The sequence below is a fragment of the Epinephelus lanceolatus genome, chromosome 12 (genome assembly GCF_041903045.1).
Source record: "Epinephelus lanceolatus isolate andai-2023 chromosome 12, ASM4190304v1, whole genome shotgun sequence".
NCBI lineage: Eukaryota > Metazoa > Chordata > Actinopteri > Perciformes > Serranidae > Epinephelus > Epinephelus lanceolatus.
Genome location: NC_135745.1, coordinates 17,536,100 through 17,558,559, shown reverse-complemented (window position 1 = coordinate 17,558,559; position 22,460 = coordinate 17,536,100). Strand labels below are relative to the sequence as shown.

Genomic DNA, 22,460 nt, shown 5'->3' with positions numbered 1-22,460 from the left:
TATCCCATTGACAATACAAAATAAGAAGATAATCCTAATCTTCAACATGTCAGTAATTTAAATTATTGTTAAAATGATGGAAAATTGATGAATCCCATTTCTTTATGATGAGGTATTCATCCAATGTATTTATCATGTACAAAAATCAAATATATATTCTTTATACTTACTGTCTTTATGAATTGAACATTAGGTTTGTGGCTGTTAGTCATATTAGGTATGCAATTGTAAAACATTAAATTAAAAGATCTGGGGTTTATATGGATGTGTGTAATTTTTAATGGAGCAAAAATATTTATTAATAACAGTATAGAGGATTAACCACTGATAGAATAATAATACTTAACTCTAGAAATAACCCTGTAGTAATTTGTAAACCAGGCCAGTTGCTGCTGTGGTATTTAACTCTGTACTCAGCACTGACTGGAGTACCCGAGAAAAATGCCCAAACTAAAAGCATACAAAAATCAAAAAACCTGCAAATTACTTAAAAAATGAACAAGTTAAAATTACCACACATTGGTAATATTTAGCCACGGTCATGCAATCCTTCCACTTTAGCTGTCGACCACATTCAAAAGCATAAAAACTGCATGCACCAAATAAGTGAAGCTCTCTTCCTCCCGTCACTGGGTCATCTGAACTGATTTCGACATGGACAGACAAACAGCAAGTGACACTGGATGCCTCAATGCGTCTGCTCACCTCTCACTACCCTAACCCCAGACAGACGAAACACGCCTCCTCCAACCAGAGTGTCTGGCCTTCGTTCCAGTAGTTGTTCGGTTGCATAAATGACCCATGTTCCTGGGAAGAGGTGGACAGGCTCTGGTTCAACCTCCTCCACATGGGAAAAGCATGGGTTACCATTGCCAGTAATGGTGAGTAAATGTATGAACAAGCAGAAGACAACTGCTGCCAAAATTTCACAGAAACTGATAAAATATCAAGGCACCAGCCACCATTACAGATGGCATCTGGTGGTCAAAATGAGACCGCCTGGTTTAAAGGAGCTATATGTAAGAAATCTAAAGCAAACAGTTGTGTATCATCCTAATATGTCACAGAGACTAAGGAATAATGTTCATATAACATACTGATCTCACCGACAACAACAGTACAGCCAGAATATTCGCATTTAAAAAAAAAAAATTTTATGGTCCGCAAATCGTGTTTATGTTTTGAATCTGTGTTTTGGCCTGTTGCGCCACCCACCGCCGTCTACCAGTCACGCAGTCAGTAGAGTCTCAGCATCAGTTACAGTTACGACTGAGCTACAGCAGCACGGCAAGCAGCATTAGCAGTGTCCCGGTACATAGTATTAGCAGCCAACTCCTCCTCCGCTGTATCCTGGCAGCAGCGTTAGCAGCAGAGAAGCCGGACTTGCTCGAACGGTCCCCTGGAATACTGAAGATGAAGGACGCAGCGACGCAGCCCTGCCACAGCAGCTGCCCGTGGGCAAACAAATCAGTCTCCAGCGTGCCGCTGTCCAGCAACCTCGAATCTGTAGGGGGGGGGACACAACTCGCGGCAGCGGACACAACTCACGGCAGTATTTTGAATTTGAGTGCAGTAACCATTTTGGCCACATTCTTACATACAGCGCCTTTAACAGTCAAAATGGTCATTTTGATGGGAGTCTCACAAGAGAACCAAATGATTGATTTTCTGCTCATCCAACAGCACAGCAAGAATACTCTTGAATTTAACTAAGGACAAATCATATCAGTTTGGCAAAAACAGTTTCAGGACTCCAAATTTCTGGTTTAAATCATAATAATCCAAGCATTAAACTGTTATAAGACCCAGACATAATGTACTTTATGTGTCCTAAATGTGTATTCTTATGTAAGACTGAGTGCCGAACAGTTTCACAGCCTTAGCCATCACTTAAAAGCTTCCATAAAAACAGGAATAGCCCTAAATTTACAAGGGAGAGGCTCAGGGCATGGCTCACACACAAATCAAAAGCCTCATAAAATAGCCTAATGTTTGTATGAGAGAGGCGTAAATAGGGTTAACTTTACTGGCAGGAGAACAGGGTTCAGCACACGGAAACACGCCCATTAAAATTGGTCACAGAGAGTCCGGGAGCCTTAAGAAGCCTACCACCACTGCTCTAAATGTAGGTTAATGATCAGATATTCGAGCAGCGGACAAGAACAATGAAGTCTTTAGTGCTGATTATGGGTTAAAAGGGAGGGGAGAGGGAACGCGGGAGGGATTAGAGCAAAGGTTAGGACCTAGGCGTGGGTCTTTTTCTTTTTTCCGCCACAGTGCAAAGCTCACATGACTGGACCAAACACTGAGGAACTGTTGCTGTTCTTTCAAGGAAATGTCCAATATCGACTACAGAAATTAAGCTGTGGAAATTTGATAGAAAACATTGTTCAAAATTCAGAAATTACATGCTTATTTCATTATATTTGTTGTGGAAAAACATCTGTGTTAAGTAAACAGAAAACCTTAATTTCTGGTCACTTTTCAACTCATATGCTGACAAGAATATGAGCAGCAATAAAACAGGATGTGTTAACTCAAAAACAGTGATCTCAAATCTTTTGCACTTCGCACATTAATAAAATTGCTTTGTCATCTTTGTACCCGAAGCTTCCCACATGACTATAAAACAAAACACTTCTCTAACAAAGTGTCACAACCTCAAGGTATCCCCAATCTGCGGGGCTCCATGTGAGCAACATGCAGGCCTCAGTCTGGAAAATGAACCATGGGAGGAAATGTTATGTTAGTTTTCATCATTACATTCAAGACATGACTCCATCTACACCTGCCACATCCTATTAGGCTTGATGAGATGTCGATCCGATCACAGGCGCGACACATGGCTGCTTGAGCTGTGCCAAAACCACAGCTTTGCAGTGCTAGAGTAAGACTCGGCGAGGCCTGCATGTAAAGGTTGACACGGCGTCTTCGGAGTGTAAGGAATACACAGACTACTGAGCAAACAACGTCTTTGATCAACAGCCAGGCAGCAAGAAGATTAGTAGCAGTTTCATTTCAGTGTATTTACCACTGAGCTTTTCAGATAATGCAGATAAACACCTCATATTGTCTACAAAGTGCACTAACAGAGCTTACTTTATTGTGCACATTAATAATTAAAAAAGCCAACACACAGGTTGAACATCCGCACACTGACCAAAAAGATTATTTGCCAATAAAACAGTGTATGCTTGCTACTATGGAAGAAAACAAGAGGAAAGTGAAAGACACTCCATTTTAAACTGGTAAATACCAGCCCAGCTTTTCCAACAGTCCAAATGTTGCATATATCCAATTTACAAGAACAGGAGACTAAAACAGCACCAAATATTCACATTTGAGAAGCTGGAACCACCGATTTTCCTCACACTTTCACTTTAGCTCTACTAACTATTGGTTCACAAATATCACTCTCCTTTTTCGACACTCCAGTCTTAATGCACAGAAAAGGAGAAAAATATTCCCTTGCCCTGAGGTAGGAACTCATTTGCAGAAACCATTTCCAGCCATACTAGCATTTCAGAGTTGATGTATTTCTATAGTCAGCACTGCATCTAAACCAGCACATTCATATCAATAAATCTGTATTGATTTGGATTCCCAAGTATTCAATTTAAAACGTGAGGCTGTGTGTGGCGAAAGGAAATGATCACAGGAACTGTCAAAGAGATGAGCTTCTGCGACAAAAAGGCAAATTTAACACTTGACTGCTGTGACTATTTGCTGTATCAGGACAATTCCTGCATTTTAAACATGAGACCTTGGGCTTAATTTATTCCAACTGCTACTGGTAATCTTGACACGTAAGTATAACAGAATAATGCGAGTTGGCCTGACTACCTCACATTTGAACACTCAAGTGCACTCTGTGTACGAAGACACAATAAACACCATTTCAGATGAAAAAGAAACCTCCTACTTCAATTGTGATTTTACATTGTGTATTGCTGAGATGGCCAATAGTGGTGAACACTAACCATTCCAGTAGTCTACATACAAGGCCAAAAAACAAATTTAAACCTTTACTTGTCAATAAATTTGTGGCATAGCAGCACGGAGGGTACAGCTGCAGCCATGAGACATACTGTATATCAGATTGTTAAGTCAACACCAAGGGCTAACTCTGTGGTGACAAAAGGTTGCTCTGTATCTAGATTTGAATATTTTTCAGTGCCGGGAGGGAGAACAGGCCAGACACAGAGGATTGCTATTATCTGGGAATGACAAAATGAGAGACCAGTTGGTTTTACAATTACTCCTACCTTATGCAACACCTAGATCGGCTGATGCGCATACATACGTGAGCTTCTGTCATCTTTTCAAACGTTCCAACTGCTGTGTTTTCCACTGCACTGACAACATAAACTGTTTCAGAAACTCCCAAAGCCAAAACTCCTTAACCCAAACTCCACACATGAGCACTGGAACAACAACAAAAAAGTCACATTTGTAAGACAGGCATTTGAGGGGAAAATTAATGACATAGCAGTGCAAGCATTCATCTATTCATAAATACTTGCTGCAGAGGTTGGATGATAATTTGATGTTGAGGCTGAGGGTGACAAGAAGAAGAATCACAAAAGCCATAGCTTTAGCTCTATTAGCAACCATTAGAGAAGTTCTGTGGAGAGAGGTGACGGTGCGGGAGAGGAGTCAGGAGTGGTGTTGCTGCGATATGGAGAGATTCACGTAGAACAGTTACTCCAAAACCTTCGCTGCCCGAGGCTACATTCCAAATACTTTGTTGGCGCCTCACAGCGCGGCTGTGACGGCGGACTACCCTCCTCCATTTTTGCTGTTCTTCTTTTGTAATTTCAACAGACCGCTCCAACACTGTATGGTGAGTGTGATGTGGAAAAACATGGAGGTATAGGAAAAACACACATGAATTCAGAAATGACCATTCTCACGGCAGCTGCATAGCCAGTAATCACATATTTATCGGATAAGGAACCACAAATGAATCACAATATCTTTGAGCAAATACCTCGATATCGATAAATCAATTTACACAATGAGATTTCTGATTATTAATCACCAGTCACGTGGATATAATGTTGAAGTGGGTAAAGTCTAATAATAGCTAGAACAGCAGAGCTCAACGCTAAGGTTTTTTTTCACTTGCCCGGTTGGGCAAGTTGGTCAGAGATCTACTTGCCCGAAGTCAGTTTTTACTTGCCCTATAAAAATTGTTTAATTTAAGCGGCTATCAAATAACAAAGACTGCAGTTATTTTTATGTTATGTAATCTTTATTCACACTGTATTTATTAATTAAAACAACATATGTCATGTATTGTATCTTAATTCCTACACAAAAATGACAGTGTCAGGGCTTTAAGTGAAAAATTTGTCAATTGTTCTTTCTATAATTTTGCGCCCTACTTGAGCCATGCCCACCTCTATTTATTTTTCACCCCTCTCTCCAGTTCTGCTGTATTAACACCAGGTTTAATATATTTTGCTTCCATCTCTCTGCCCTGCTCTACTCTACTTCAACGCTACTTAGCTCTCTCTCTACTCTACCAGTAGACTACCACATCCACCATCCAGTGTTTCCCCTAGGATGGAGTTGTAGCCGCGGAGGTGAAGCACACGCATGAAAAATCATTTTCACTTGCGTGAAACTTTTTTGTATGCTTGCAAAGCACAGCCTGCTGGGATGTTTGTATGTATCTACCGGCACCAGAAGGGCTCTTTAGGACTAAGTACATACAGTACATTTGTGCACAGTAATGAGCAGGTGAAATGTCTAGCTTACATACGAGGTGTCTCAAGATTTAGGAACATACAATTTTATTGAATATAATAAAAAAAGTCACATGACATGCTGCTGTTTTGTGCTATGACCTATTTAAGTGTTGGAAGTTGTTATTTACGTGACAACGCCTGAACGCAACACAAGCTCAGCACGAGTGCCATGCTGCGCTGCTGTGCGAGCAGCTGTTTGTCTGTGCGTAACAGCAGTCTATTGATGGTTATTTACACAGTGTCCATAACAATAACTTTGTCAGCTGACAAACTGCACCGGGCTCGGGGTCAGGTTTGGTCAGGAAAATGCGGCCCGAGCCACACTCCGCTCACCTGTGTGTGTGGTGGAACTCCGCCGTGCGCGATACAGAGAGCAGAGGAGAATTGTTAAGACGTGACCATGTAGAGACACAAATGACACGATGACATAACACCATAAATAGTATACTGTTATATTATTATATGAAGCGTCCATCGCGCAAAATAATATCAATGGGGGCTGTGGGTAGGACATTGTTACGTGTGCCTGTGACTTCAGGCAGAGAGACCGCTGCATCAGAGCAGAAGAGCACGTTTTAAAATACATTTATTTTATCAATTAGTTATTAACTTTTACTATTTTTAGCAACTTGCCCAATCGGGAAAGTGAGTTGTTAGTTTCCATGCCCGACCTTGAGTTTTACTTGGCCCGGGCAATTGGGCAGTCGTTATTGTTGAGCCCTGAACAGTCTACAAAGTTTAGAAAATAACTTCACATTACTGCAATGCAACCTTTAAAACCAGTAAAAGACAACACTTACAATATTACAATATCCAAAAACTAATCGATTATCGATTAATTGTCGATAAGAAATTACTCGATTAAAACAAATTAATTGCAATTAATTGCGTTTTTAAACCCGTAATTCCCCACCAGTCCATGTGAGGGCGCTCTTGACGCCAGACATACTTGATGCACACGCAAGAACACACGAGAAGCAGGGCTCTTATGAGAACAACATAAACACGAAGCGGCATGATGAAGCGGACAAGACGGAGTGCAGTGTGGAGCCATTTTAAGTTGGTTAATGACGACAAAGACGCCAAATGCACAATACTTGGTAGTATTTTAAAGTACAACAACTCCACAAGTTCGTTGAATTACCACCTGAATACGACACATTCAGTAGTGCTACATGGAGCGAGTGGATCGGCTTCACAGCCTACAATCACCACAGCGTTGGGACAGACGGTATGTGATGCTGGGAAAGCGGAGGGCATTACTCAGCGAATATGTAACATGGTTACAAGTAGCCTGTGTAATATTTTGATATTTACTGTTCAGAATATCTTTGATATGCTACCAAAATGCTATTGCCTGCCCTCAAGTGTATCCCAAATATATCCCAAAATAAATCTTTCATTAAGGAATATGATTTGCATTTTGTCTGTATATCATAAGGAAGATATAGCTTTTTATGTTATGTATAGATAGAACCTATTGATTCAGAGGGAAATTCAGCTTCTCAGGAAAATCGCCGCTTATCAATTAATCGATCATCGATCGATAAGATGAAACAACTATCGATTAATGAATTAATCGATAATTTGTATCCCTAGTATATTGCCAAGCCCTATATGAAAGTGGCTGAGATCTGATTGGGCAAAAAAAAAAAGAGAAAGAAACGTATTTCTGTATCTACGCTACTGAAATAAAGAAATAAAAAGAAGTTCTATATCACATGACAGCAAAAAAAATTTAATTAATTAAATTTAATTTTACATTTGCTTGTAATGTGAACTTGGCCTGAGTCATTTCAACTCCTTTCTCTTCAAATTCTATTTCAGTGCTGATTAGTTCTGCTTTCATTATATTCAACATTAGTCATCTTGTTGAGCAAATGTGAACCAATTTGAATTTTAACACGCCACTGGAATAGTCTAATTGCAACCATATTTGCATTCCTCTAAACTGTATAGTAATATGACTACACGTAACCCATTAAACACAATGTTGCTCCATTTATTCAATCTTTTAGTGCATGTTTTCAATATTAAAGTTGAAATGTCGCTAAAGCACTTTCAAATTGCCTTGTGTATGAATTGTGCTATATAAATAAATTCGCCTTGCCTAAATACAGCATGCAACATTTTACTAAACAAAAACAAATACTCTAAGTTTTAACTCCGTCATCCTTAATAATGCTGAAATTGCTAATAAGACACTGATTCTAAAAGCAAATAATTTTAAATCCATTATTGAAACAAATTTAACTTTAATGGTAGTGGTCTCTTTGTTAGAGTATACTACATGTCACTGTCTTATAATGTATGCAACTGATCTGAAAATTAACTATTGATAGTAGGGCTGTGTGATAAATCGATTTTATAGATTAATTCGAATTTGTAGTTTAGGCCGATTTGTTTTAATGAAAATTGAGTTTCTATTTACAATCCGCCACTGCCGCTCCACGCTTGGCTCCCGTAGTTCATAGTGGCTCAGAGATTTTTTTTTTTAGGCCATATCGCCCAGCCCTAATTGATAGATGTGGCCATGCTGTTTTTCAGATCAGGTTTAAACCTCTGTAAACGAAAACAAGTACAGACATGAATAGCTGCATGAATAGTAAGCCATACCACTGTCAATGATTAACCACATTTGACCACATTTCCGGAAAAAGCCTCAGGTTGAAAGGTTGGAGAAAAGTTTAATTCGATAAAAAAAAAGAGAGATAAAACAAATTCAGTCAATGTCCTTGGAGTGAAATACACATTAACCCATTTAGCAGCAGGAGGGTCTTCAGCCCTCAGAAAGCATGGTCACTGTTAGAACCAGAGTAAACAGGATATGATCGCTGTCTTCGGCATCAGTGAAGTGAAAGCAGCTCAGCAATGAAGAATCTAAACCACATGCCCATTGTCAAATTGTCTTTTTTTCTCCCTAAACCATCAACGCACACGCTTATCTTTCCCTGCTCATTCATAAAAGGAAACTTAAGGCTCATCAATTATTAAAAACCCAGAACATTGTAATATTACAACCCAGCCTTTCCTCCCTCCTTCCTTTCCTCCATTCTGCGTTGTCATGCTGTGTTCTCCTGCAGGAAGGTCACAGGCTCTAAAATTGTCAGTCTTTAAAAGCACATGGTGGATTATCGAGGCATCATCAGCCGTTACAGACCGAGATACTGCACTCAACGTACCAAACAAAAACAACGCTCTGCACACATTCAGCTGCTGGCAAAGGCTAACACATGTTGTGTAATCAGGAGGCTCCACCCTCTTCACACAAAGATACACACACACACACACACACACACACACACACACACACACACACACACACACACACACACACGCACGCACGCACACTTGCTGGGCCTCTCGAAGACGCAGATACTCGGCTGGCGGAGCCAACTGCAGATGCCTGGCTAGAGGCACTTCATATCATAAACGGCACTAGCGCTTTCACAGTCTCGTTTGAACTGCAACACAATAAAAGTGGTCCACAACTTGAAGTGAAAGTGATATTTACAGAGTTTTAAGCTGTCTGGAATAGAGGAAACAGATGATTTCTGCCTTTGGCGCTCCGTGCTGTGGGATTTTTTCTTATTTATTACAATCTTTCAAAACCTTCAACATAATCAAGTTAGAAGGAATCTTAAACAAGAGGAAGAAGAAGAGTAAAACAAAAACCCTGACCGTTTTGGGGGGTTTCCCTAAAGATACTGCCCTGGTGTGATCACTCAAAACAAAAAAAGAGGAAGTGCAATAATAGTATGTTCAAGGCCAGTACTTTCACACCTTTATTGCAGACAGAATTCCTAACAGGCTTGTGTGCTTCAAGATGACAGAAGGATTAGACCTTGAAGACAAAATCTAAGTCCCAACATCTCATCGCCAGCTAGGCTAAGCCTCCCATGAGAAAACTTCGGCACAAAAGGCACCAACTTTAGGAGTTACACTGACTCCTCTTATAATTCACATCATGAGCTGAGGCTCACACTTGAGGACATTTGTTTGTCCACCATTACAGACTTTAATCTGCGTTATTTTGTAAGCATTTCTATCTTTTTCAGGGATAAAGAATAATTATTGCTAAATTATTCTTGGACGTTATCACAGCATTACAGTACACCAGGGTATTTAGAAATCCGAAGGGTATGATTTTCAATACTGTCAAAAATCCAGAGATGCAGTATTTAGGTGATGTACTGCACAGCACCCAAGGTCAGTCCCTACTGGTGGTACAGGAAGCCAAGCTGAGAAAGATGGTGACTGCGAGTGGGGGGGATATTGTTACAGGACCATTAAAAAGCTGGCCAGCAGATAGAGGGGGGCAATGACTTTTGTCTTTTTTTGCACAAATAACATCATATACCATATACCCCGGTGATGTCAGCAAGGTATGAAGGTATGCAAAAACTGATAACCTGCCACATTTTTTTAAATTACTTAACGTACCATCCAAATATGTGTGATGCACAAAACTTTTTATATGAACATATACATGAGTCTACTGAGGTATGCCAACCAGTAGGACTGTATCCTCTAACGAAATCAATAAATGAATATGTAATTTATGGTGCCGTTAGATTGTTGCTGGAATAGACTGTCACATCCCTGGCTAGTTATTAGCATGGGAGCTAACTAGCCAACAGGAACAGCATGAACATCATGAAGCCCAATGTGACTGTATAATTCTCTGGTTTATCAGTGAAGTGCTTGGACTACACTGCAGACTGAAGCTTCTGCTGACAGTGACAATCAGAGCCAAGACCGACTCATATGAATGGGTCCAGCACAGGCTGAATGCGGATTGCCAGGTCTACATTGTATACATCTGGTGTATGAATTGTCTGCATCACCACTGTACTGAATCTTTCTAAACTCTGATCATCTGGTCACATCTCTTGCCCACATCCAGGTGGCGTCTCACCCCCACGTCCTTTCCTCGCAGTTCTTGTATTCACACACAAGGATGTAAACTTATCAGGGGTGAAAAGGTGACAAAGATGCAAACCCCCAGAAATATGCTTGTTAAAAATATCAGCTTTAAAATGTGGATTTCCAGTAAATTTCAGCATCAGGATTTAGGGAAAAACTCACGTTAGATCACTTATACGCAGGGATAAACAATCCATGGCATTAGTTATTACTTTGGCACAGTCTGAATCTGCAGTCTGAGGCTGCCTTAACACTGTCGGGAGAAGGACTCACCTCCAGCCTGTTTTTGTCTCGTTCCACTAAGCAGTATACGAGAGTGATGACGTAGTGAATGAACCGATAGTAGCCTTACTGAGAGTTCCACCTCATGATGTAATGAGAACTCAACATGCTGTCCCTGCAGTTAGCTGGCACCTAACATGAGGAGTTCAACTTATATTGTAACCGTCAGCAAAACAGTAACATAAAACGAGTAGTCCCAGAGCACAAACACAAGTAGAAATTGAAAGAAGAAGTAGCTAGCTAACTAATGTTAGACTCCATGAAAACACAGATTGTTAGATTCAAATGTGATGGCCAGCATCGCTAAATCAAAACAACTCAACAACTCAACCTTATCAGGCTAAGTAAGAACACCATAATGCTATTGTAAGAGATTCTTACCTTAACCTAATTTGATTCCCTGTGACTCTGTCCTCACAGACCCAGTCCCAGGCCCCCCCACCCTCCATTTCAAAACCTTATCTGATATACATGAATCTCACTAATGACCTGTTTTGGATAAAAAATGTCAATTTTTGCAATTAGGTGACAAGTTTTCACCCCTGCAAACAAATCAAGTTACACAAGGTAACTACTATTACTCATGGCAAAACATTACCAGTGTTTCTGCAAATGCAGCTCTAAGGATTGTGATGTTTATTACAACTTCAGTAATACCTGTTGCCTTCGACACACAGCTCTGCTTGCTCACCAGAGCAGCTCCAGTCTGTGTTTGTCTTTGCCGTGTGTGGCACAGCAGCCTTCAGTGTTGATAGGCTATTACTTGTGATGTATAACCAATAAGATCAGGGGTGTAAAAAGTACGGATACACTCGAGTATCACAATATTATGTTTTGTGATACTGTACTGATTCTGAAAAACAATGGAACAATTTTTATCTAATCCTTTAATGCAAAGATTCGTAGCAGTGGTTTATTTTGTGTTGCGTTTAAAAAGCAAGATAGCGGTGTTGTAATCTATCTTCAGCCATTGTCTCTTCCACTCTAACGAAACAACATATCACTAGCTTTAACACAAAGAAATCAATAGATTAGAAACAGTGGCCCTTCTAACTTGTGTTATGTCGAACATAAAAGCAAATTAATAGTAATTTTTAAAAAGCATGAAATGTCTTAACTGATAAACAGATCCACTGTGATGAAAAACCCTGAAATTTCAAAAAAGACGCAACTTGTAAAGCAGCACACAAGGGAATACTGTATGTCCTTACATAATTGTTCCTGCTTTACAGTTCCTTGGTCAATACCCTATTCTCTAACTAAGAGGCTTAAAATCTGTCTAGCAAGGCTACAGCAGTCATGGTATGGTTTCCCAGTTACATATACAGCAGGTACCTTCTGTGCCAGTGTTTACCAAGCCAGAAAATCTTGAAAGGCTTCAAACGTAATTTAGCAAATCTGTCATTTCAGTGTGATTGGACATCGGCTTGTAAAGACTGTGTTAATGGTACATACTTCAAATCAAACTGTCCATTATGCATCTCCTGAGACTGCATTTCTTTACATGCGCCTGTGTTGCTTTTTCACACTCTGTACCTCTCCCTGCTTGTGTGAGCAGTTGCTTGGATTGCACGTGTAAAACTGATGTGACTTCAGACCCTCCCTCATCTGATTTTCATGATCTGGCAGAAATTAGAGGAAAATTTGATTTTTCTGTATCCAGACCTGGCACTCGTTGCATCCGGGTGAGATCAGAGGATGAAAGTTGGCAATGAACGAAGAAAATAACATTTCAAACTGACCAAATCTTCTCCCTGCCGTTCCTCAGACTAGCTTCAGATTAGGGCTGCAACAAACTATTTTCCATCAGTATTCACATGATTTAATTCATCCAGTTTTTTGAACGATTAGCTAATAATTTTATTTACAAAATACTGTTATGTCAAAGAACACAAATTAAATGCTCTAAAAATGGCTCAGTCTAACTAGCAGCCAAAAAATAAATGGAGTAGAAAAATAAAAAATAACCTGATAATATTTTACTCTGTAGGGCCCTATGCAATCAATTTTAATAATTTCCAGATTTCGTTTTTTAACTTGTTTTTCGTTTTAATTTTTCTGAAATCTCTTTTGTGATTTAAGCACATTTTGTCATCAGTAAAAAAAATCTAATCATGTGTTTGAAGAATTAAAATTCAGCAATTAAATAAGAAAATATTTAAAATCTAATGTATATCAAATAATATTAAGTAACACAACATTGCAGTATTTTTTTTTTATCAAAGAAAGTGCTTCAACAGACCATATCACCATGACATCATGCTAACAACAATCACTTCTGACCAGAAGACTGGCTAGGGATGCACCGAAATGAAAATTTGTGGCCGAAGCCGAGTTTTTGCAGATGAACCCCTTCCAGATTAGCGTTGTCACGGTACCAAAATTGGGACCCACTGTACGATGCCAATCAAAATATCATGGTTCTGAGTAGTATCGCAATACCACAGCGAAAATGAGGCAGATGTGTCTTTTGTCATTTATAAAAAGATAAATCACTTTTCTATAATACATCAATGATATTTCAATGGAATAAATTACTTATTGACGTATTCATACTTAAAAAAACAGCATCAATAAGTGATTAACATAGGGGGGGGATCAAAATAAAATAAATAAATAAAATAAGAATCAACCAGCCACCCTCCTCCCCTGACAAGTCCCTTCATAAGTAAAGAACAGTCCCTAAAGTGCGGTGAGGTTTGTGGGCCGTGAATGGCCCGTTTCTCCTCTGACACATTACGCACGGTCTGTGTTCGGCTGGCTCGGCTGTTCAGGTACTTCTGGGCAGTCATGATGCCAAGAAGAGGATATTATTGGAGCTGACTTCTCCGTCACCGTAAGCCGACGGCCACCGTAATTGACAGGAATACATTACTGTCTGTGTCTGTGACCCCCATTCAACCCACAACCGGTGGGATTGGCCTTTCGTTTCTGCTGCTGGTTGAAATCTGTAAGCTGCTCGCACAGCGTGCTGAATGATTTAAGCCTATTTTGCTTGCTCAAAACTATTTTTAGTCGCAAATGCGAGTGCGGTGACAGACGGCACGCTGTTTGATTGCGTTATCAAAACACACCACTATTATTCGGCCTTGCTTTTAACTTATTCCACCGAATACCGAATGTGTGTTTTTTTGCAATATTTGGCCGAATATATTCGGTTACCGAATATTCGGTGCATCACTAAGACTGGCAATTGCTTTTAATAGTGGAGAAATGTGAAATCGCCATACTTGTTTACTTTTAGCTGTAACTATACCATTTCAAGATATATAGTCAAACACAGTGGTCTGACCTATCTGACAGTTCTACTGTGCTTAATTTATGTACAGTTGGCTTGCTAGCGTTTTAAACCAAATGTATCCGCATGAAAGCCAAGCAATGTACTGCTGTGGACAGGGACCGCAACATACCATATTTTAGCCACCAAAAAACAACTGTTTCAGTTCAAGTGTATGCTAAATTTAGAATATTTTCACTGCTTTTCTTACACACTAACTAATTTAGGCAGCCATAGACCACCAACTCCCGTGTTCTGCAAAGTAAAATTGCTGTTTTTGTCAATTAAGTCTGGTTGTTTTAGATAAAAGTTCACCATTTAAAAGGGATGTCTGACTGCAAGGTAAAGTGGTGAAAGTATTCTGAATACAGCACACATTTAAAGTTGATTTTTTTTTTTAAGTGGGTCTTTTTTAAAGGTGGCTAAAAACTAACCAGGTATGTCAGTGTGCTCAGCGTAGTTTCATTATATGTACATGGGGGGATTTTCTAAGTGGCAGTTATTGGACATTAAAATTGCGATTCTGTCTTAACAGTCATCGAATTCCTCTTATTCGGATGACTTGCACCAGGTTCACACTGAACAAAGAAGCGTTGCAGAGCACACCGATCTTCTGCAGAGAGCTGCCCGCTTCCTTTTAGCGCCCATTTTAAGCGATGGAAGCAGAAAGGGTCACAATCTGCAACAATAGTCTCAGTGTCAGGTCTGTTTTCTCCGCGAGCAAATCCGGCAAGAAAATACACTGATAATCTATTTATTTTACCCACACATGATGAAATTTCAAAATCTGCCTATCCACCATATTTATTTGGAATATCCTAGTATCACTGCTGCTTGTTACTTTGCTACTTATTCCAAATGTTGTCAGTAGTGTCTAAACAGAGAGCGAGAGACCAGCAGGCACACATATACGCGTACACACAAATGTGAACAAGCAGGCAGACAGAGCTTTGTATGTGATTAGAACGAGATGAGGAGCAAAATCACCTGTTGACCAGCGCAGAACTGCCAGGCTATTGCTTGCACAACAATTGACATATCGTGGCATTTACTGCTCCAGTGTAAACACGGTATTAGCCATCTCAGAGAACCTCTTCCACATGACTGCAGGGTCCAACAATGACGTTCACTGTCAGGATTTTTTTCCAGCAACCCAACATCAAGGAATTGCGTGATTTCCCTCACAATTTAGTGGAATTTCTTAGTTCATAAGGAGTGCAGGTCAGTGAATACCATCCAATTAATCATATTTCCGTGTATGTATTTACACTGTGTTAAGACCTTATTTTGAAAAGCAGACATAGTCATTTGTATCGTAACCTGTTTCAATGTATTTACAGGTCAGAATAGAGGGGCGCTCCAATTCTTCAGCGGCAGGTTTGAGCAGGGAGATGCGAGTGACGGCTAGCTCGATGTAGACACATCAGATGCTGCCTCTGGACTACCCAAGAGCGTCGCTTGCGAACTAATGTCTGGAAAATTGTTATTACTTTTTGATATTTCAAGCACTGGCTCAATCAATTTGCCAGTTGCCCAGATACGTGTGGAGGAGCTCAACCCCAGATCCAGCCATGGTGAAACACCAACACGGAGAGCAGAGGACAGAAGCAGCATGGCCGAAAATTACACTAAAACATAGTAGTATAGGTTTCTTCTGTTAATTAGGCTGTGCCACTCTAGAGAATTCTTATAATGGTAAAGAAAACACTGATTTTTATAAACTGCACCCACGTTTTGGCAAATTCTTGATTCCATATTGATCATGCATCTATGCAATCTCATTCATATATGACAACAGTTGCATTTGTGTTGGAAGGGAGATCAAATCCTTCCATCAAACTAAAAGCTTTTCTTTCCAAACTGCACCAAAAAATGTCAAGACTGTGTGAAATCATGTGACAAACTGTGCACAGGCACTGTTAGTAAGGAATAAAAACAAATCTAATGTCTGAGAGAAAGACGGATGGGTAATAGTGAAAGGAAAAGCTTTGGAGGAGCAGCAAAAACAAGATCAAAATGAGTCAGTCAAGGAAACCCTTCAAGAAATGATGAGGAAGAGGAAATTAGCATATCCAACACCAATTCTGACAAAGAATACTGCACCCTCTCAGCACAAGTGGCTGTATTCTGTGGTGGGAGCCACATTGCTGGTTATATTGACAGTCATCAGTCAAGGTCAACCAATATTTGGCCACTGGCTGCTGTTAAATTCACCCTATACATGGGGTATGCACAGATATTTAATACTGCCATTAGTCAGTTGGCCATGACAGTCAAAGGCGCATACTGTGAAAGCAATGTTTTGCAGTATATGCAGCATCACATGAGTCTGCGCTGGGCCTCGCATTTTTTCTTGGTTGCAGAGAGTTGAGAAATGTTCAACTTTCAAACCACAAAGACCATCCATTACATCATGTATGCATGCTAAACAAAAACAACGGAGAAGGAATGGAGATGAATGGAGAAGAAATTAATACTGCTGGCCACATAGACCGGTGGGTCGGTTCTCTCCTCCTTCGTTCTTCAGCCTTCCCTTCATCCACAGCAAAAGCCAGCAAGGGCCATATATATATATATATATATATTAGGGCTGTATCTGACTCAGAATTATGGCAGTCGAATCAGATTTGGCTGTTCAATATGTATATTCAGGGATTCAAAGATAATGTTATCTCAGAGCCTGACCAGGTCCTCTGGGCAGCTGCCTCCATGTCTGCAGCTGCCTGTGCCGAAGAGTAGCGTGAGCATCAAAAGCACTCACTTTGCAGCAAAATCTGGGGACCAAAGTATCCCCAGAAGTACACTGCAAAGAAACGGCTCCTCGACTTGAGGCAATTTCAGTCGACTGAGGGGTCACTTTAGATGCTGATAACAAAAAAAAGGGTGTGACCAATTAAAAAGGTAATCTAGAGCCCTGCATTTACCAGACAGCAGACATGGTACCAATACCAGGGACAAAATTAGCACCATCCACTGGCCAAATGATTGTAATATATGCAAGTGGCTAGTAGAGTTGCTTCACTCACCAGCCTTAAAAAGACAGTGGTAATCAACTGAGTGGCTGGTAAAATCCAAACATTCACCAGCCATTTGGCCGGTGGACAAAAAAGTTAATTCTGGACCGACTCCAACTAACACAGTAACCAGAATACAATCCAGAGAGCAAAAATGATTCATTTGCTCCTTGTCTGGGGCCGCAATATGCATTGACACTTGATAAAGTAAACAATACAGTGGTGCATCTTGATATATTGACATATGAAATGTCTACAACTAAACAACTAAACTGAGAGTTTAAACGAAAGCTTGACATTTCAATGTAGCAGTTATTGTACTGCTTTTGTATTACACTGTTTAATTATACAGGTCTTTCTATTTTTCTGATTACTCTGTTTTCATTACTAAAGTGTTTATCCACATATGGTAGTTATTAGGGGCATAACGATCCATCGATCTGGATCGATATATCGATTTAATGATCAAAGATCCAATATAACTGATGCAAAGCGGAAACCTCGATCATATCGTCATCTTTAGCATAGGCATTTATTTTGAAAGCCTGTGTCAGTGTCAAACAGCGGCACGCAGATGGTAATCAGCCAAGAGACGTAACGTAACATTACCTGCCTGGACGAGCATTTCACTCCGCTAACTCCTTGCTTTAGCAACATTAGCTGCTCTGTTTTAACAATGTTAGGCTGAAAAAACATGCATGCAGGCTGAAATTCAACCGAGCTGTTCTGTTGGGAGATACAGTGACTTAAACCAACAGTAAGTAAGAAAAGTTAAGCTATGAGTAGATAAAAAATGTCCGCTAGCCACTAGGCTAATTTATGCAATGTAAACATGCTTAAGCTAATCATGGGTGATTAGCAAAAAACAATTGTTTTGTCTCTGAACTTTGACAGGTACTACTGAGCTGAATGTTGTTGCTGTTTTATTTGTGCCAGTGGAGTCAGTTTAAAGTTAACTTTACTGTACTTATTATCTATGTGTTGTTTATGTGTTTTATGGCCAAAGTAAAAAAGAGAGGAGTGGCAGCTTCTTCTGTAACAGACTGTGTTAAATGGGCATTTAATATCGCCTAATATCGCTTACAGACTCCTGAACTGTATTGAATCGAAATCGTATCGTACCAGACTTTGTAATATCAGAAAATATTATATCTTTGTCCAAAGAATCGATATAATATCGTATCATGATGAAACTGGTGATTTACACCCCTAATACTTATGTGGATATTAGGGCTGCCACGATTAGTCGACTAATCGATGACTAATAGACTATTAAAATAATCGGTGACTATTTTAGTAGTCGACTAATCGGTTTGAGTCATTTTTCATAGAAAAGTACTATAAAAGTGCCCCAAAATACTCTTACTGCAGCTTCTTACGTTCAGATATTGGCAGCTTTACACACTCTCCCGTGACAGTGAACTAAAACCCTTTGGCGTGAGTATGAAACAAGACATTAGATGACGTAATTTTGGGGTTTGCGCGAGACAGACCGACATTTTTCAACATTTTAACACATTTTTCGATGAAATGATTAGTCAACTAATCGAAGAAATAATCGACAGATTAGTCGACAATGAAAATAATCGTTAGTGGCAGCCCTAGTGGATATCAATATATTAAACTAAAACCCCCAACTGTATAACTACATAAAATAGCCATTAATACCAACAACAAAAATTTCTTCAAGATATTTTTGTAGTAAGTGCCATTACAGAATGAGGAATTAATTGTACTGTTGTGATTTACTGTTTTTGGGTTCATCAGTTAGATAAAACCAGCCTACTTATAAAACAATAACAGGAGTGTGCCTTTTCTGTTCAGCATAGTTGATATGATAATCCATTGTCGGTCACTAACATATAGTTTGCTTTATCTGCGTCAAATATTTTTCTAAGACCTGTGAGAGAAATGCGATACATGGGTGCAAGATGTATCATACTATTAGTTGTACCACAAAGTAAAATATACCTCAATGAAGTGGAAATTAATGCTATACTATTTATTTCACTGCATTCTGAAGAGCTTTCAGTTCAACAAAGGTTTATACATTAGAGGTTTAGAGACGCAACCTTTCTATGCACGAAACAACATAAGCATACGCCATCGTTTCAATGTCAAATATCTATAAGCTGGCAAAAGATTCAAGTGTCAGAAAGCATAACATTTCAGAGTGACTGCAGAAAGTAAAAGGATACACCTTGGCCTCACTGACGCAACAAAAAAAAAAAAAGGTACTGCGGTACTGATGCCAGAGTATTTATAAGGCGTGATATCTTGCAATAAAAATGTCTTGTACTCACCCTATTCTCACACTACAACCTTCAGCACCGTGGGACTTCTCATTCATTCTCAGCCAAATCACCATCTGATGCATCCTTGATCGCTAAGTACACTAAGTGCAGGATCTTTATCAATTCTCATGTCCTTTTTGTTTTGGGACTGTGGTTAAATTGAGATATTCGCACTAACTTGTCATGGACACTAAAAAAAACATACTGACTGAGAGCGATCCAGAAACCATTGGTAAAGTGGGAGAATTAGATTACACTGGCACATTAAACAAAAAGATTGCTAATCCCATCACACACAATTCAGTACAAACTGGCTGTGCAGACCATCAACCCTAGCAGGAGACGCCATGCTTGCACCTGATACGCTATTATACTAATAGGAGAAGAACTAGATACATTTCTGAAAAGCAGTCTGTAGTCTCTCTTTACTGCCTGGGCTGTGACTATCAACATTTTTGTTTGTTGTGGTGTCAGTATATAAAAAGGCACCAGCTAACATCAAATGTTAGTTAGCCAGTGAATAATGGATTACTCACCAAACTCTCACCCACATATGTATTACTATGTCATAACATAATTTGAAGCTTTGCTCTCCTCAACTATCTTAATTGCTGTTGAATTTTAGAAACTATAAATAAATAGAAAATTAACACGATTATTTCTAAAGCACTTTGTAATTGTAGCTCCTGTGCATTTCCTGGTCATCGATGACTAAGTGTGGCAGGTAGCAAATCCTGTGCTTTAGATAGCCTCAGTAAGCCAAAACATGATGTGTCATGGAGGACTAAAAGAAGGTAGATGGTCATTCAAACACTAGGTACATTACCATAGTCAATTTTATCGATTACTTCTTCCTGTCTGGTTTAAGGTGTGACAATGACTGTAATGACTAAGTGTAGTTTTTCAGTTTAACCTGAAAACCAGCTAAACTCTCCGTCTTCTGTGGTACTTTGACAACCCTGCCATACAGCTTTTTGAAATGAGCTTATGCAAAACCCTGTGAGAGCATGTGGTGACTAATAAGATGAAAAACTAAGACTGATGCCACCGCCAAATAATTACACAAAAACAGAAGTTGAATTTAACAGCAAATGGCCAAACATTGGTTGGCTTTGATGACTTTGAAGCCAGTTTTAAGGTATGTACAAGATTGGATGTATTAAGAAGACCTCTGTGGCTCATGATGCCTTTAAGGACTGCTAAATTTTTTATTTTGCATAAATTCTAACTGACAAAGGATCCGGGAGGAGCATGGGTTAAAATGCTTTTATTGTTGCTTTTTGGTGGTTATGAGAAAAATATTTTTGATGTCAACACAACTAACATGTATCATCCAGCAATCGTGGCATGTTTTCTGATGTATTGTTGACATAAGCCATTTCTCTTGAGCATAATGGTTTTGTGATCACAAGCAGTGCTCAGCAACAGAAAGACAAACTGTTCTCTTGTGATCACAAAGGAACGTACCCTGTAATACTGAGATTTAAAAAAATATTATAATATAAGAAAACATTAAAATTTACCTCTGCCTTGCTATCCCTGGGAATACTGGCATGGTTGTACAATTTTAGGCTTTATTTGCCTTTGCCTTACAAAAGACATGAAATATAATACACAACTGCCAAATACTGTTGCAATTTTACCACGATTTGGTGCTGCTAATGGTATATGGGAAGTGAATATAAGGTTCATTTAAGTGTGTAAAATGCAGTCTTTACAAAATCTTGCTTTAACTTTAGGTATTTTTAAATGTAAGGTCGACGTTTTGTTGGCTCAGAGCGGTCGCTGCACGGACAGCCATCTAAAAACAGGCAGCTTTTGTATCAGGCAACACACCCCCAAAATGTCACAGTCATTGGCTGGGAGGCGCAAGCTCCTAGTAATTCAAGCTATGCTAGTTCCTTGTATGAATTAGCAAAGCATTACTATATATTTACACTGGATTTACAATAGCTATTATTCCAACGACTGCGCTGGGTGTAAATAAACGGTGGCGTTGGCTGGATCATTGCAGACAACACCACCCACCTCACGGTAAATGTCGCTCGTGCTTGCCTTCAATGCACAGCCAGCAATATGTTATTGAGCGCTAAAATCTTCAACTTGGCTACGGTAAGTAAACATAACGAGCTACGGTATCTTTAACGTTATGTCCCGAAATGCGTTGCACTAGTAAATGTGTTGTGCCCTGTCACTCTGTGGCCAACAGAAAGAGCATTCAAGTTTCATGTTTTAATGGAAATATTTAACACGAGAGCACAGCCTGAGACAAAAGCCCACTGCAGCCCCTTCACTGCCCTCACAACGTTCCCCCTCCCCAGCGCTTAATCTAGCTAGCTAGCAAGCTCGTTCCCAGCCCTACACAGCCTCGCTGGCTGGCTGGGGCTAACCCAGCTCGCTCTGCTTCGCCCCGACATTTTCCTATCAGCTTTCTGTTCTCTCGCTTCAACAAGGCAGTGAGCTATTAGACGCAGATACGGGTGAAATTCCAGTTAGCGAAGAGAAAGTACTCAATGTGTGTAACGCACGTGGCACACAACTATACCAAGCCCACGCAGACACATAACACTCAATTTTCACACGCAGTTTACTTCACGTTAGCTCAGCGTTAGCCTGCTCGCTGTAGAACTTAGCCAGATGGTTAACGTTAACTAGGATTTTTACCCCCTTATGATCCGAGGCAATCAAACAACAAACCTAGTTTTCCGCTTACCTTTAAACTGGGTCACACGTATCCCACCGACTCATTCAGGTTCAGCTATATGTGAATATTGCGCAATATAAACAGTTATTTCCTAAATATTGGACGTTAACCGTAGCCTACGGCTGTGTGACGTTCATCGCTGGTTTTGAAAACATCGCAGCCGTTCGTCGCCCGTCCTCTCCGAGAAAAGCCCAGCAAAACATGCAAACG

General features: G+C 39.8%; 1 protein-coding gene across 2 annotated transcripts in view; it reads right to left on the bottom strand.

Moving 5' to 3' along the window:
- ankrd12 (ankyrin repeat domain 12) overlaps positions 1–22,440 on the bottom strand; it is a 49,178-nt gene extending 26,738 nt beyond the window's left edge. Inside the window, exon 1 of one of the 2 annotated variants that reach the window (XM_033649764.2) lies at positions 22,260–22,440. The gene's annotated coding sequence lies outside the window, so the exon portion shown is untranslated. The remainder of the gene's footprint in view (positions 1–22,259) is intronic. The other variant, XM_033649763.2, reaches the window with a different exon arrangement.
- Between the last annotated feature and the right edge of the window lie 20 nt (positions 22,441–22,460).